This window comes from Calliopsis andreniformis, unplaced genomic scaffold, assembly GCF_051401765.1.
Source record: "Calliopsis andreniformis isolate RMS-2024a unplaced genomic scaffold, iyCalAndr_principal scaffold0019, whole genome shotgun sequence".
Classification (NCBI taxonomy): Eukaryota; Metazoa; Arthropoda; class Insecta; order Hymenoptera; family Andrenidae; genus Calliopsis; species Calliopsis andreniformis.
Window position 1 is genome coordinate 5,025,032 of NW_027480431.1, and position 15,428 is coordinate 5,040,459.

A 15,428-nucleotide genomic window follows, 5' to 3' on the forward strand; every position below is an offset into this window, starting at 1 on the left:
CGGCTTTGATCGCTTCGTTGGACGGAACGGCAAGGGGAATCTTAACCTCTTCCTCTGCTGCCCAGTTACTAAATTACCCCTCCCTTATTTCGGCCCTGGAGCTCCGTTTTGGAGCTAGAAATTTGGCAAATTTGAATTACGTATTGTTTCAAAACTGCCGGCAGCGGGGGGGAGAGTCGATTTCGTCGCTTGCGGCCGAAGTAGAGAGGTTGGCCAGGGCTGCTTTCGCAGATTGTCCTGCGGAAGTGCGAGACAAGCTGGCGGCCTCTCAATTTATTTCGGCGCTACGCAGCGACGAAATGCGGAAAGTGCTGCGCCTCGGCGGGTTCGCTACCTTGGGGGCTGCGGTGACGAGGGCCCTCGAGGTGGAGGCTGTGGAGGCGCTGTCGCGTACCCCGACGCGGCGTGAAGAACCATCTATTAATACTGTATGTTCTGAATTTCGAGGAGTTAGCTTGACAAGGCGCAAGAGGAGGATGACCGCACCCTCTGGACGAGACAGAGGGTGCTGGACCTGCGGAGAGAACGGCCACCTGAGCAGAAACTGTCCTGACGGGAACAGTTCGAGGAAGAAGAGGAAACTAGCGGAAAACACGAAGAGGACTGCGTAGCGGGGGAGCGTCGGTCCTCAGCAATTCTGCCTCCGCCAACGAGGGATCATGGGGCTCGCATTCGACGAGCGAAGAGGATTAAAAAACAGCGTTGGGCAGAAAATCACGAGGCTCGCATTCGACGAGCGAAGAGGACACCGGGACAGCGTGGGACGGAGAACGATGCGGTTCAGCGTGGGACAGAAGACGCGGTGATCCATGGGCGAATCGGAAATGTCGAATGTGAGATGATCCTTGACACGGGCTCACCAGTAAATTTATTGAACAAGAATTTGTGTCCGCCCGGTGGCCTACGAGAAGCTCCATTGAAGATTCGCTCCAGCGTGGGAGAAGAAATGCCAGTGCTCGGTACGAAACTCCTGAAGCTACAGATTCAGGAGTTCGTTACCGAAGAAGAATTCTACGTCGTCGAGATGTTGGAACCGTGCATCCTTGGGATGACCTTCCTACGGAAGCATCGCTGCCAGATCGACCTGTTGCGGAATCTGGTTCGCCTGCCCGATAATCGGCTGGTACCGTTAAGAAGAACGGCAGAAGAGGAGGTACGAGGAAGAAAAGAAGACACAAGGAGGAAAGAAGAGGACGCGCCGGACCAAGCGGTACCAAAACACTTGGCAGGGCTGTACGAGCGATGCTGCACGGAGCTGTCCAATAGTCAGCGACAGCAGTTCGCGAAAATGTTGAACGAATACCAGGACGTGTTCGCTAGCGATTCAGATGAAGTGGGCAGGTGCGGAATAGTTAAACACCGCATTGACACCGGCGACCATTCCCCGATTAAACAGGCGCCGAGGAGACTACCGTTCAACCGGCGACAAGAAGTCGAAGATTTGCTTAAGAAGATGAAGGCTCAAGGCGTAATAGAAGAGTCGCTGAGCCCATGGTCGTCGCCAATCGTCCTCGTGAAAAAAAAGGACGGGTCCACGAGATTCTGCGTGGACTACCGCCGGCTGAACGATGTAACTAAGAAGGACTCCTATCCCCTGCCCAGGATCGAGGACACGTTGGACGCCCTAGTCGATTCAACCTGGTTCTCTACCTTGGATCTGCAAAGCGGATATTGGCAGATCCTGGTAGACGAAAGAGACCGCGAGAAGACTGCTTTCTGCGTAGGCGCAGGGCTATGGCAGTTCAAAGTCATGCCCTTTGGTTTGTGCAACGCGCCGGCTACGTTTGAGCGGTTGATGGAGAACGTGCTACAGGGGCTGAATTGGCGGATCTGCCTGGTCTATCTCGACGACGTCATCGTACACGGAAGAAGCTTCGAAGAGGAGTTAGATAACTTGCGATTGGTGTTCTCCCGATTAAGAAAAGCGAAGCTCCTGATGTCACCGAAGAAGTGTTCATTCTTCAAAAAGGAGGTGAAGTATTTGGGGCATGTTGTGACGGAGATGGGAGTGAAGACGGATCCTGAGAAGATTAAAGCAATTCAAGATTGGCCAGTCCCGCAAAACATAACCGAATTGAGAAGTTTCCTGGGACTGTGCACGTACTACAGGAAATTCGTAAAGAACTTTTCTCACATCGCAAAGCCCCTGCATCGCTTAACTGAGGATAGGCAACAATTCCAGTGGACAGGAGAGGCACAAAGAGCCTTCGAAGAATTGAAGAGGCGAATGACTGAGTCCCCTGTTCTGGCGTATCCTGTGCCAGGAGCTGACTTCGTGCTGGATACGGACGCCTCCGCTTTCGCCATTGGAGCGGTTCTCTCTCAGATACAGGAGGGACAGGAAAAGGTCATCGCCTATTTCTCCAAGACCCTTGGAAAGCCAGAACGCAACTACTGCGTGACCAGAAGAGAGTTACTCGCAGTAGTGAAGGCGGTGGGGCACTTTCACCATTATTTGTACGGGCGGAGATTCCTGCTAAGGACGGACCATGCAGCGCTGCGTTGGCTGATGTCCTTTAAGAATCCGGAAGGACAAGTGGCCCGATGGATCGAACGACTACAGGAGTATGATTTCGAAGTTCGCCATCGAGACGGAAAGGCACACGGGAACGCCGACGCACTATCCCGGAGACCGTGTGAGATTTCCGCTTGCAAGCGATGCTTACGCATGGAAAAGAACGAGGAGGAACTCAAGGCAACGAGAGTCCTGAGAACCCGATGCGAGACTGCGACGACAGAAGAATGGAAGAAAGCGCAGTCTGAAGACGAAGACGTCGGGAATATCCTCCGTTGGAAACAGCAAAGGCACAAACCCGACTGGCAGGAAATCGCAAAATACTCGCCCCTGACCAAATTCTATTGGACGGTGTGGGATTCCCTGGAAGTCAGAGAAGAGCTTCTATTCCGGAAGTGGGAATCCGCGAATGAAACAGCGTCCACGTGGCTTTTGGTTGTGCCCCAAGGGAAAGTACCGCAGGTCCTGCAAGAATGCCATGGATCCCCTATAGCAGGGCACTTTGGCATCAAGAAAACACTTGCGAAGGCACGGCAACAGTACTACTGGGCGAGCTGCCGCCGAGACGTGGAAGAGTGGTGCCAGCGCTGCAAGATATGCGCGGCGAAGAAAGGGCCACGACAGAAAGGAGCGGGACCCCTGAAGACTTATAACGTGGGAGCCCCCTTTGAAAGGATTGCACTGGATGTCGTAGGTCCACTTCCAAAGTCAAATGCAGGGAACAAATACTTGCTGGTAGTGGCCGACTATTTCACGAAGTGGCCAGAGGCGATACCCATGCCGAATCAGCAAGCCGTGACCGTAGCCAGGGCCCTCCTGGTGCACGTGATCAGTCGACACGGAGTCCCCTTGGAGCTACACTCGGACCAAGGAAGAAACTTCGAGTCGGCTGTGTTCCAGGAGTTGATGCGGATACTGGGAATCCGGAAGACTCGGACTACGCCGCTGCACCCCCAGTCAGATGGAATGGTGGAACGCCTGAATCGAACATTGCTGCAGTACCTGGCCATGTTCGTTTCGGAACACCAAAGAGACTGGGACGAATGGATCCCGCTATTCCTACTGGCGTATCGGTCCTCCAAACACGAGTCGACACAGATGACACCGTCAATGGTGCTTTATGGAGAAGAGATACGCCTCCCAGCTCATCTCTGGAGAGGATCCCCACCAGAGGAGGAGCATGACGATGCAGAGACAGAATACACCACTCGCATCAGAGAGAAGATGAAGAGGATCCATCGATTCGTTCGTCATTGCCTGGACTTGACCAGCACAAAAATGAAAACCTGGTACGATAGCCACGTCCGAGCAATCGTCTTCGTCCCAGGCGAAAAGGTCTGGTTGTTCCAACCACGGAGGACCAAAGGAAAATGTCCAAAACTCCAGTCCGACTGGGAAGGACCGTACACGGTGGAAGACAAACTAAATGACATCATCTACCGTATTCGACGCTCGCCGAGGTGCAAATGCAAGATCGTGCACGTGAACCGTTTGGCGAAGTATGAAGGGCAGGAACACCCATTCCCTTAGCAAGCATGACTTCAAGAGGATAACATGCAAAGAAGAGAAGAAACAAGGCCGCAAGAAACATCAAGAGGCAAGAGGAGAGCTAAGGGAAGCCGGAGGAAAACCCTTCACAGTATAGTTTCCCCAGTCAGCAACGAGAGGACGAACGAAGCAGCCATGAATCCCCACTTGGACGAGCAAGAATGTGGAGGACGTCATCGTGGGTCCCGTAGGACTGGACGCCTGTCTCCGTAAGACGTCTGAAGCCAGGTCTTGCGCTCCTGGCAGGACGCAGAGACGAGAGGGCGTCGCCTGCCACCGCGGGATGCCGGATGGTTTTCTCTGGCCAAACGCACGTCCAAGGTTACCGCCGAAGAAGAGAGATCAATCACAATACCGACAGGAAGTCGAAGGAGGGACCTGGAGACAATCAAGGAAGAATGGGAGTTCACGAAACTTCGGACCGTCCTCACCCAAGAAGAAGATGCGCCATCGAAGAAGACTAGGGTGAGTTTCCCTTCTCTACCCTTCGTACTGCTTCGCCGTCCAGGGACACAACGGCTACCATCGTGTGCCGCCCGGGGTCCGCAGTGCGGGCCGGCCGACAGCGGGTGGGGGACTTAACCGTACGCGGGTCTGCTTCCCCACACCGGAGAAGTCTCGCTTTCCCGGGAAGGCGGGCCTCCGGGGCCGGTCCCTGGATTTGCGGCGCACCTATGGATCTATATAGAGATCCCCTTGCCATACGAGGAATGATGATTCCTCGGTGGGAAACAAGGAGGTGCGTCCGGCGGGGTTGCTTCGTCGGGAGAGACCGTAGGGAACAGGACCCGAGAAAACGTCAAGAGAGAAGCACGCAAGTCACAAGAAGCAAGAGGAAGGGTGAGGAACCAAAGAAGAAAACTCCCATGGAAACAGGACCAGGTCCCAGAGAACCACCACCTTGCCCAAGGTTTTTGCGTGGTTTTCCTTGGGACAAAGGGCGAATGCCAAGGTGGCATCTGTCTGGAAAGGCCACGCAGGTATTATTCTTGTATATCTCTTTTTCCAGGCAGCAGTTTCCGAGTGCCGACCGTTCCAGAGGACTGACTTGAAGCGGTCGGGACGCCCGCTCTAGAAGGAGGGGAGCAATGTTGCGAGCACCCGGTACACAGCCACGGCCAACTGGTGCTCGCGAGAAGAATAATCGAAAATCGAAAGAGATCGATTAGAGTGACAGCTGTCAAGCTGTCAGTGGAGACCGCGATCGCGAGTGAATTGGTTGTACGCGAAACTATCGGCCAACTAACTGTATACTCAAGTGTAAATAAAGTGTATTATAAACTAAAATGCCCCGTGGAGTTCCTCGAGCGGCGGTGGGCCGTCGCCGGCGGACCTACCGTCGCAACAATACAATAAAGGTGCCACAGCTTTTCCATCGTATAAAACGAATAATTGCAGCCAGTATTGAAGATGTGGTCATTTCTACTTTCCGGGCAACCTAGACTTCACCCTAGGGCGTTGCTCCAACAGATTGAATAGCTAGGGCCTTAGAAGTCAATGCCGGAAGCATAAAATGCAAAATAAATAGAACAGTTTTTCCATCGTATAAAACGAATAATTGCTACCAGTGTGAAAGTAATGGTCATTTCTACGTTCCGAGCAACCTAGGCGTCACTCTAGGGCGTTGCTGCACCAGATCGAACAGCTAGGGTCTTATAATTCATCGCTAAAAGCATAAAATACAATTAAAATACAACAGTTTTTCCTTCGTATAACAGGAATAATTGCAACCAGTGTGTAAGTAATGGTCATTGCTACGTTCCGAGCAACCTAGGCGTCACTCTAGGGCGTTGCTCCACCAGATCGAATAGCTAGGGACTTATAATTCATCGCTAAAAGCATAAAATACAATTAAAATACAACAGTTTTTCCATCGTATAACAGGAATAATTGCAACCAGTGTGAAAGTTATGGACATTTCTACATTCCGGCCAACCTAGGCTTCACTCTAGGGCGTTGCTCCACCAGATCGAATAGTTAGGGCCTCAGAAGTCAACACCAGAAGCATAAAATACAATAATGATGCAACAGTTTTTCCATCGTTTAACAGGAATAACTGCAACCAGTGTGAATGTACTGGACATTTCTACGTTCCGGATAACCTAGGTTTCACTCTAGGGCGATGCTCTACCAGATCGAATATCTAGGGACTTAGAAATCAACGCCAGAAGCACAAAATACGATATAAATACAACAGTTTTTCCATCATATAACAGGAATAACTGCAAACAGTTTGAAAGTGATGGCCATTTCTACGTTCCGGGTAACCTAGGCTTCACCCTAGGGCGTTGTTCCACCAGATCGAAAAGTTAGGCCCTAAGAAGTCAACGCCGGAAGCATAAAATACAATATAAATATAACAGTTTTTCCATCGTATAAAACGGATGATAGCAACCAGTGTGAAAGTTATGGTCATTTCTACGTTCCGCGCAACCTAGGCTTCACTCTAGAGAGTTGCTCCACCAGATCGAATAGTTAGGGCCTTAGAAGTCAACGCCTGAAGCATAAAATACAAAATAAATAAAACAGTTTTTCCATCGTATAAAACTAATAATTGCTACCAGTGTGAAAGTTATGGTCATTTCTACGGTCCGCGCAACCTGGGCTTTACCCTAAGGCGTTGTTCTACCAGATGGAACAGTTAGGGCCTAAGAAGTCAACGCCAGAAGCATAAAATACGATATAAATACAACAGCTTTTCCATCGTATAAAGCGAATAATTGCAACCAGTGTGGAAGTTATGGTCATTTCTACGTTTCGGGCAACCTAGGCTTCACTCTAGGGAGATGCTCCACAAGATCAAATAGTTAGGGCCTAAGAAGTCAACGCCAGAAGCACAAAATACAACACAAATACAACAGATTTTCCATCATATATAATGTATATTTGCAAACAGTGTGAAAGTAATGGTCATTTCTACGTACCGGGCAACCTAGGTTCTACTCTAGGGCGTTGCTCCACCAAACCGAATAGCTAGGGCCTTAGAAGTCAACGCCAGAAGCATAAAATAAATAAAGATGCAAAAGTTTTTCCATCCTATAACAGGAATAACTGCAAACAGTATGAAAGTACTGGTCATTTCTACGTTCCGGGTAACCTAGGTTTCACGCTAGGGCGTTGCTCCACCAGATCGAATAGCTAGGGACTTAGAATTCAACGCCATAAGAATAAAATACAAAATAAGTACAACAGTTTTTCCATCGTATAAAATGAATAATTGCAACCAGTGTGAAAGTTATGGTCATTTCTACGTTTCGGGCAGCCTAGGCTTCACCCTAGGGCGTTGTTCCACAAGATCAAATAGTTAGGGCCTAAGAAGTCAACGCCAGAAGCACAAAATACAACACAAATACAACAGATTTTCCATCATATATAATGTATATTTGCAACCAGTGTGAAAGTTATGGTCATTTCTACGTTCCGAGCAACCTAGGCGTCACTCTAGGGCGTTGCTCCACCAGATCGAATAGCTAGGGACTTATTATTCATCGCTAAAAGCATAAAATGCAATTAAAATACAACAGTTTTTCCATCGTATAACAGGAATAATTGCAACCAGTGTGAAAGTAATGGTCATTTCTACGTTCCGGGCAACCTAGGTTTCAATCCAGGGCGATGCTCCACCAGATTGAATAGTTATGTCCTAAGAAGTCAACGCCAGAAGCATAAAATACGATATAAATACAACAGCTTTACCATCGTATAAAACGAATAATTGCAACCAGTGTGAAAGTAATGGTCATTTCTACGTTCCGAGCAACCTAGGCGTCACTCTAGGGCGTTGCTCCTCCAGATCGAATAGCTAGGGACTTATAATTTATCGCTAAAAGCATAAAATACAATTAAAATACAACAGCTTTTCCATCGTATAACAGGAATAATTGCAACCAGTGTGTAAGTAATGGTCATTTCTACGTTCCGAGCAACCTAGGCGACACTCTAGGGCGTTGCTCCACCGGATCGAATAGCTAGGGACTTAGAATTCAACGCCATAAGAATAATACACAATATAAGTACAACAGTTTTTCCACCGTATAACTGGAATAATTGCAACCAGTGTGAAAGTTATGGACATTTCTACATTCCGGCCAACCTAGGCTTCGCTCTAGCGCGTTGCTCCACCAGATCGAATAGTTAGTACCTTAGAAGTCAACGCCAGAAGCATAAAATACAATATGAATACAACAGTTTTTCCATCGTATAAAATGAATAATTGCAAACATTGTGAAAGTAATGGTCATTTCTACGTTCCGGGCAACCTAGGCATCACTCTAGGGCGTTGCTCCACCACATCTAATAGCTACGGCCTTAGAAGTCAACGCCAGAAGCATAAAATACGATATAAATACAACAGCATTTCCATCGTATTAAATGAATAATTGCAAACAGTGTGAAAGTAGTGGTCATTTCTACGTTCCGGGCAACCTAGGCGTCACTATAGGGTGTTGCTCCACCTCACCTAATAGCTATGGCCTTAGAAGTCAACCCCAGATGAATAAAATACAATAAAGGTGCCACAGCTTTTCCATCGTATAAAACGAATAATTGCAGCCAGTATTGAAGATGTGGTCATTTCTACTTTCCGGGCAACCTAGACTTCACCCTAGGGCGTTGCTCCAACAGATTGAATAGCTAGGGCCTTAGAAGTCAATGCCGGAAGCATAAAATGCAAAATAAATAGAACAGTTTTTCCATCGTATAAAACGAATAATTGCTACCAGTGTGAAAGTAATGGTCATTTCTACGTTCCGAGCAACCTAGGCGTCACTCTAGGGCGTTGCTGCACCAGATCGAATAGCTAGGGTCTTATAATTCATCGCTAAAAGCATAAAATACAATTAAAATACAACAGTTTTTCCTTCGTATAACAGGAATAATTGCAACCAGTGTGTAAGTAATGGTCATTGCTACGTTCCGAGCAACCTAGGCGTCACTCTAGGGCGTTGCTCCACCAGATCGAATAGCTAGGGACTTATAATTCATCGCTAAAAGCATAAAATACAATTAAAATACAACAGTTTTTCCATCGTATAACAGGAATAATTGCAACCAGTGTGAAAGTTATGGACATTTCTACATTCCGGCCAACCTAGGCTTCACTCTAGGGCGTTGCTCCACCAGATCGAATAGTTAGGGCCTCAGAAGTCAACACCAGAAGCATAAAATACAATAATGATGCAACAGTTTTTCCATCGTATAAAACGAATAATTGCAACCAGTATTGAAGATGTGGTCATTTCTACTTTCCTGGCAACCTAGACTTCACCCTAGGGCGTTGCTCCAACAGATTGAATAGTTAGGGCCTTAGAAGTCAATGCCGGAAGCATAAAATGCAAAATAAATAGAACAGTTTTTCCATCGTATAAAACGAATAATTGCTACCAGTGTGAAAGTAGTGGTCATTTCTACGTTCCGAGCAACCTAGGCGTCACTCTAGGGCGTTGCTCCACCAGATCGAATAGCTAGGGACTTATTATTCATCGCTAAAAGCATAAAATGCAATTAAAATACAACAGTTTTTCCATCGTATAACAGGAATAATTGCAACCAGTGTGAAAGTAATGGTCATTTCTACGTTCCGGGCAACCTAGGTTTCAATCCAGGGCGATGCTCCACCAGATTGAATAGTTATGTCCTAAGAAGTCAACGCCAGAAGCATAAAATACGATATAAATACAACAGCTTTACCATCGTATAAAACGAATAATTGCAACCAGTGTGAAAGTAATGGTCATTTCTACGTTCCGAGCAACCTAGGCGTCACTCTAGGGCGTTGCTCCTCCAGATCGAATAGCTAGGGACTTATAATTTATCGCTAAAAGCATAAAATACAATTAAAATACAACAGCTTTTCCATCGTATAACAGGAATAATTGCAACCAGTGTGTAAGTAATGGTCATTTCTACGTTCCGAGCAACCTAGGCGACACTCTAGGGCGTTGCTCCACCAGATCGAATAGCTAGGGACTTAGAATTCAACGCCATAAGAATAAAACACAATATAAGTACAACAGTTTTTCCACCGTATAACTGGAATAATTGCAACCAGTGTGAAAGTTATGGACATTTCTACATTCCGGCCAACCTAGGCTTCGCTCTAGCGCGTTGCTCCACCAGATCGAATAGTTAGTACCTTAGAAGTCAACGCCAGAAGCATAAAATACAATATGAATACAACAGTTTTTCCATCGTATAAAATGAATAATTGCAAACATTGTGAAAGTAATGGTCATTTCTACGTTCCGGGCAACCTAGGCATCACTCTAGGGCGTTGCTCCACCACATCTAATAGCTACGGCCTTAGAAGTCAACGCCAGAAGCATAAAATACGATATAAATACAACAGCATTTCCATCGTATTAAATGAATAATTGCAAACAGTGTGAAAGTAGTGGTCATTTCTACGTTCCGGGCAACCTAGGCGTCACTATAGGGCGTTGCTCCACCTCACCTAATAGCTATGGCCTTAGAAGTCAACCCCAGATGAATAAAATACAATAAAGGTGCCACAGCTTTTCCATCGTATAAAACGAATAATTGCAGCCAGTATTGAAGATGTGGTCATTTCTACTTTCCGGGCAACCTAGACTTCACCCTAGGGCGTTGCTCCAACAGATTGAATAGCTAGGGCCTTAGAAGTCAATGCCGGAAGCATAAAATGCAAAATAAATAGAACAGTTTTTCCATCGTATAAAACGAATAATTGCTACCAGTGTGAAAGTAATGGTCATTTCTACGTTCCGAGCAACCTAGGCGTCACTCTAGGGCGTTGCTGCACCAGATCGAATAGCTAGGGTCTTATAATTCATCGCTAAAAGCATAAAATACAATTAAAATACAACAGTTTTTCCTTCGTATAACAGGAATAATTGCAACCAGTGTGTAAGTAATGGTCATTGCTACGTTCCGAGCAACCTAGGCGTCACTCTAGGGCGTTGCTCCACCAGATCGAATAGCTAGGGACTTATAATTCATCGCTAAAAGCATAAAATACAATTAAAATACAAGAGTTTTTCCATCGTATAACAGGAATAATTGCAACCAGTGTGAAAGTTATGGACATTTCTACATTCCGGCCAACCTAGGCTTCACTCTAGGGCGTTGCTCCACCAGATCGAATAGTTAGGGCCTCAGAAGTCAACACCAGAAGCATAAAATACAATAATGATGCAACAGTTTTTCCATCGTTTAACAGGAATAACTGCAACCAGTGTGAATGTACTGGACATTTCTACGTTCCGGATAACCTAGGTTTCACTCTAGGGCGATGCTCTACCAGATCGAATATCTAGGGACTTAGAAATCAACGCCAGAAGCACAAAATACGATATAAATACAACAGTTTTTCCATCATATAACAGGAATAACTGCAAACAGTTTGAAAGTGATGGCCATTTCTACGTTCCGGGTAACCTAGGCTTCACCCTAGGGCGTTGTTCCACCAGATCGAAAAGTTAGGCCCTAAGAAGTCAACGCCGGAAGCATAAAATACAATATAAATATAACAGTTTTTCCATCGTATAAAACGGATGATAGCAACCAGTGTGAAAGTTATGGTCATTTCTACGTTCCGCGCAACCTAGGCTTCACTCTAGAGAGTTGCTCCACCAGATCGAATAGTTAGGGCCTTAGAAGTCAACGCCTGAAGCATAAAATACAAAATAAATAAAACAGTTTTTCCATCGTATAAAACTAATAATTGCTACCAGTGTGAAAGTTATGGTCATTTCTACGGTCCGCGCAACCTGGGCTTTACCCTAAGGCGTTGTTCTACCAGATGGAACAGTTAGGGCCTAAGAAGTCAACGCCAGAAGCATAAAATACGATATAAATACAACAGCTTTTCCATCGTATAAAGCGAATAATTGCAACCAGTGTGGAAGTTATGGTCATTTCTACGTTTCGGGCAACCTAGGCTTCACTCTAGGGAGATGCTCCACAAGATCAAATAGTTAGGGCCTAAGAAGTCAACGCAAGAAGCACAAAATACAACACAAATACAACAGATTTTCCATCATATATAATGTATATTTGCAAACAGTGTGAAAGTAATGGTCATTTCTACGTACCGGGCAACCTAGGTTCTACTCTAGGGCGTTGCTCCACCAAACCGAATAGCTAGGGCCTTAGAAGTCAACGCCAGAAGCATAAAATAAATAAAGATGCAAAAGTTTTTCCATCCTATAACAGGAATAACTGCAAACAGTATGAAAGTACTGGTCATTTCTACGTTCCGGGTAACCTAGGTTTCACGCTAGGGCGTTGCTCCACCAGATCGAATAGCTAGGGACTTAGAATTCAACGCCATAAGAATAAAATACAAAATAAGTACAACAGTTATTCCATCGTATAAAATGTATAATTGCAACCAGTGTGAAAGTTATGGTCATTTCTACGTTCCGGGCAGCCTAGGCTTCACCCTAGGGCGTTGTTCCACCAGATCGAATAGTTAGGGCCTAAGAAGTAAACGCCAGAAGCATAAAATACAATATAAATACAACAGTTTTTTCATCGTATAAAACGAATAATTGCAACCAGTATTGAAGATGTGGTCATTTCTACTTTCCTGGCAACCTAGACTTCACCCTAGGGCGTTGCTCCAACAGATTGAATAGTTAGGGCCTTAGAAGTCAATGCCGGAAGCATAAAATGCAAAATAAATAGAACAGTTTTTCCATCGTATAAAACGAATAATTGCTACCAGTGTGAAAGTAGTGGTCATTTCTACGTTCCGAGCAACCTAGGCGTCACTCTAGGGCGTTGCTCCACCAGATCGAATAGCTAGGGACTTATTATTCATCGCTAAAAGCATAAAATGCAATTAAAATACAACAGTTTTTCCATCGTATAACAGGAATAATTGCAACCAGTGTGAAAGTAATGGTCATTTCTACGTTCCGGGCAACCTAGGTTTCAATCCAGGGCGATGCTCCACCAGATTGAATAGTTATGTCCTAAGAAGTCAACGCCAGAAGCATAAAATACGATATAAATACAACAGCTTTACCATCGTATAAAACGAATAATTGCAACCAGTGTGAAAGTAATGGTCATTTCTACGTTCCGAGCAACCTAGGCGTCACTCTAGGGCGTTGCTCCTCCAGATCGAATAGCTAGGGACTTATAATTTATCGCTAAAAGCATAAAATACAATTAAAATACAACAGCTTTTCCATCGTATAACAGGAATAATTGCAACCAGTGTGTAAGTAATGGTCATTTCTACGTTCCGAGCAACCTAGGCGACACTCTAGGGCGTTGCTCCACCAGATCGAATAGCTAGGGACTTAGAATTCAACGCCATAAGAATAAAACACAATATAAGTACAACAGTTTTTCCACCGTATAACTGGAATAATTGCAACCAGTGTGAAAGTTATGGACATTTCTACATTCCGGCCAACCTAGGCTTCGCTCTAGCGCGTTGCTCCACCAGATCGAATAGTTAGTACCTTAGAAGTCAACGCCAGAAGCATAAAATACAATATGAATACAACAGTTTTTCCATCGTATAAAATGAATAATTGCAAACATTGTGAAAGTAATGGTCATTTCTACGTTCCGGGCAACCTAGGCATCACTCTAGGGCGTTGCTCCACCACATCTAATAGCTACGGCCTTAGAAGTCAACGCCAGAAGCATAAAATACGATATAAATACAACAGCATTTCCATCGTATTAAATGAATAATTGCAAACAGTGTGAAAGTAGTGGTCATTTCTACGTTCCGAGCAACCTAGGCTTCACTCTAGGGCGGCGCTCCATCATATCGAATAGCTACGGCCTTAGAAGTCTACGACTGAAGCATAAAATACAATAAAAATACAACAGTCTTTTCATCGTATAACAGGAATAATTGCAACAAGCGTGATAGTAATGATCATTTCGGCGTTTCGGGCATCCTAGACTTATCTCTGAGGCATTGCTCCACCAGATCGAATAGTTAGGGCCTAAGAAGTCAACGCCAGAAGCATAAAATACAATATAAATGTAACAGATTTTCCATCGTATAAAACGAATAATAGCAACCAGTGTGAAAGTTATGGTCATTTCTACGTTCCGGGCAACCTAGGCTTCACTCTAGGGCGTTGTTCCACCAGATCAAACAGTTAGGGCCTTAGAATTAAACGCCAGAAGCACAGAATAAAATAAAAATACACCAGTTTTTCCATCGTATAACAGGAATAATTGCAACCAGTGTGAATGTAATGGTCATTTCTACGTTCCGGGCAACCTAGGATTCACTCTAGAGCGTTGCTCCAACAGATTGAATAGTTAGGGCCTTAAAAGTCAATGCCCGAAGCATAAAATACAATATAAATACAACAGCATTTCCATCGTATTAAATGAATAATTGCAAACAATGTGAAAGTAGTGGTCATTTCTACGTTCCGAGCAACCTAGGCTTCACTCTAGGGCGGTGCTCCAACATATCGAATAGCTACGGCCTTAGATGTCTACGACTGAAGCATAAAACACAATAAAATTACAACAGTCTTTTCATCGTATAACAGGAATAATTGCAACAAGCGTGATAGTAATGATCATTTCGGCGTTTCGGGCATCCTAGACTTATCTCTGAGGCATTGCTTCACCAGATCGAATAGTTAGGGCCTAAGAAGTCAACGCCAGAAGCATAAAATACAATATAAATACAACAGCTTTGCCATCGTATAAAATGAATAATTGCAAACAGTGCGAAAAATATGGGCATTTCTACGTTCCGGGCTACCTAGGCTTCACTCTATGGCGTTCTTCCACCACATCGAATAGCAACGGCCTCAGAAGTCAACGCCAGAAGCATAAAATACAATATAAGTACAATAGTTTTTCCATCGCATAAAATGAATAATTGCAAACATTGTGAAAGTAATGGTCATTTCTACGTTCCGGGCAACCTAGGCTTCACCCTAGGGCGCTGTTCCACCAGATCTAATAGTTAGGGCGTGAGAAGTCAACGCCAGAAGCATGAAATACAATATAAATATAACAGTTTTTCCATCGTACAAAACGAGTAATAGCAACCAGTGTGAAAGTTATGGTCATTTCTACGTTCCGGGCAGCCTAGGCTTCACTCTAGGGCGTTGCTCCACCAGATGGAATAGTTAGGGCCTAAGAAGTCAACGCCAGAAGCATGAAATACAATATAAATGTAAGAGTTTTTCTATCGTATAAAACGAATGATAGCAACCAGAGTAAAAGTTATGGTCATTTCTACGTTCCGGGCAACCTAGGCTTCACCCTAGGGAGTTGTTCCACCAGATCTAATAGTTAGGGCCTGAGAAGTCAACGCCAGAAGCATGAAATACAGTATAAATATAACAGTTTTTCCATCGTACAAATCGAATAATAGCAACCAGTGTGA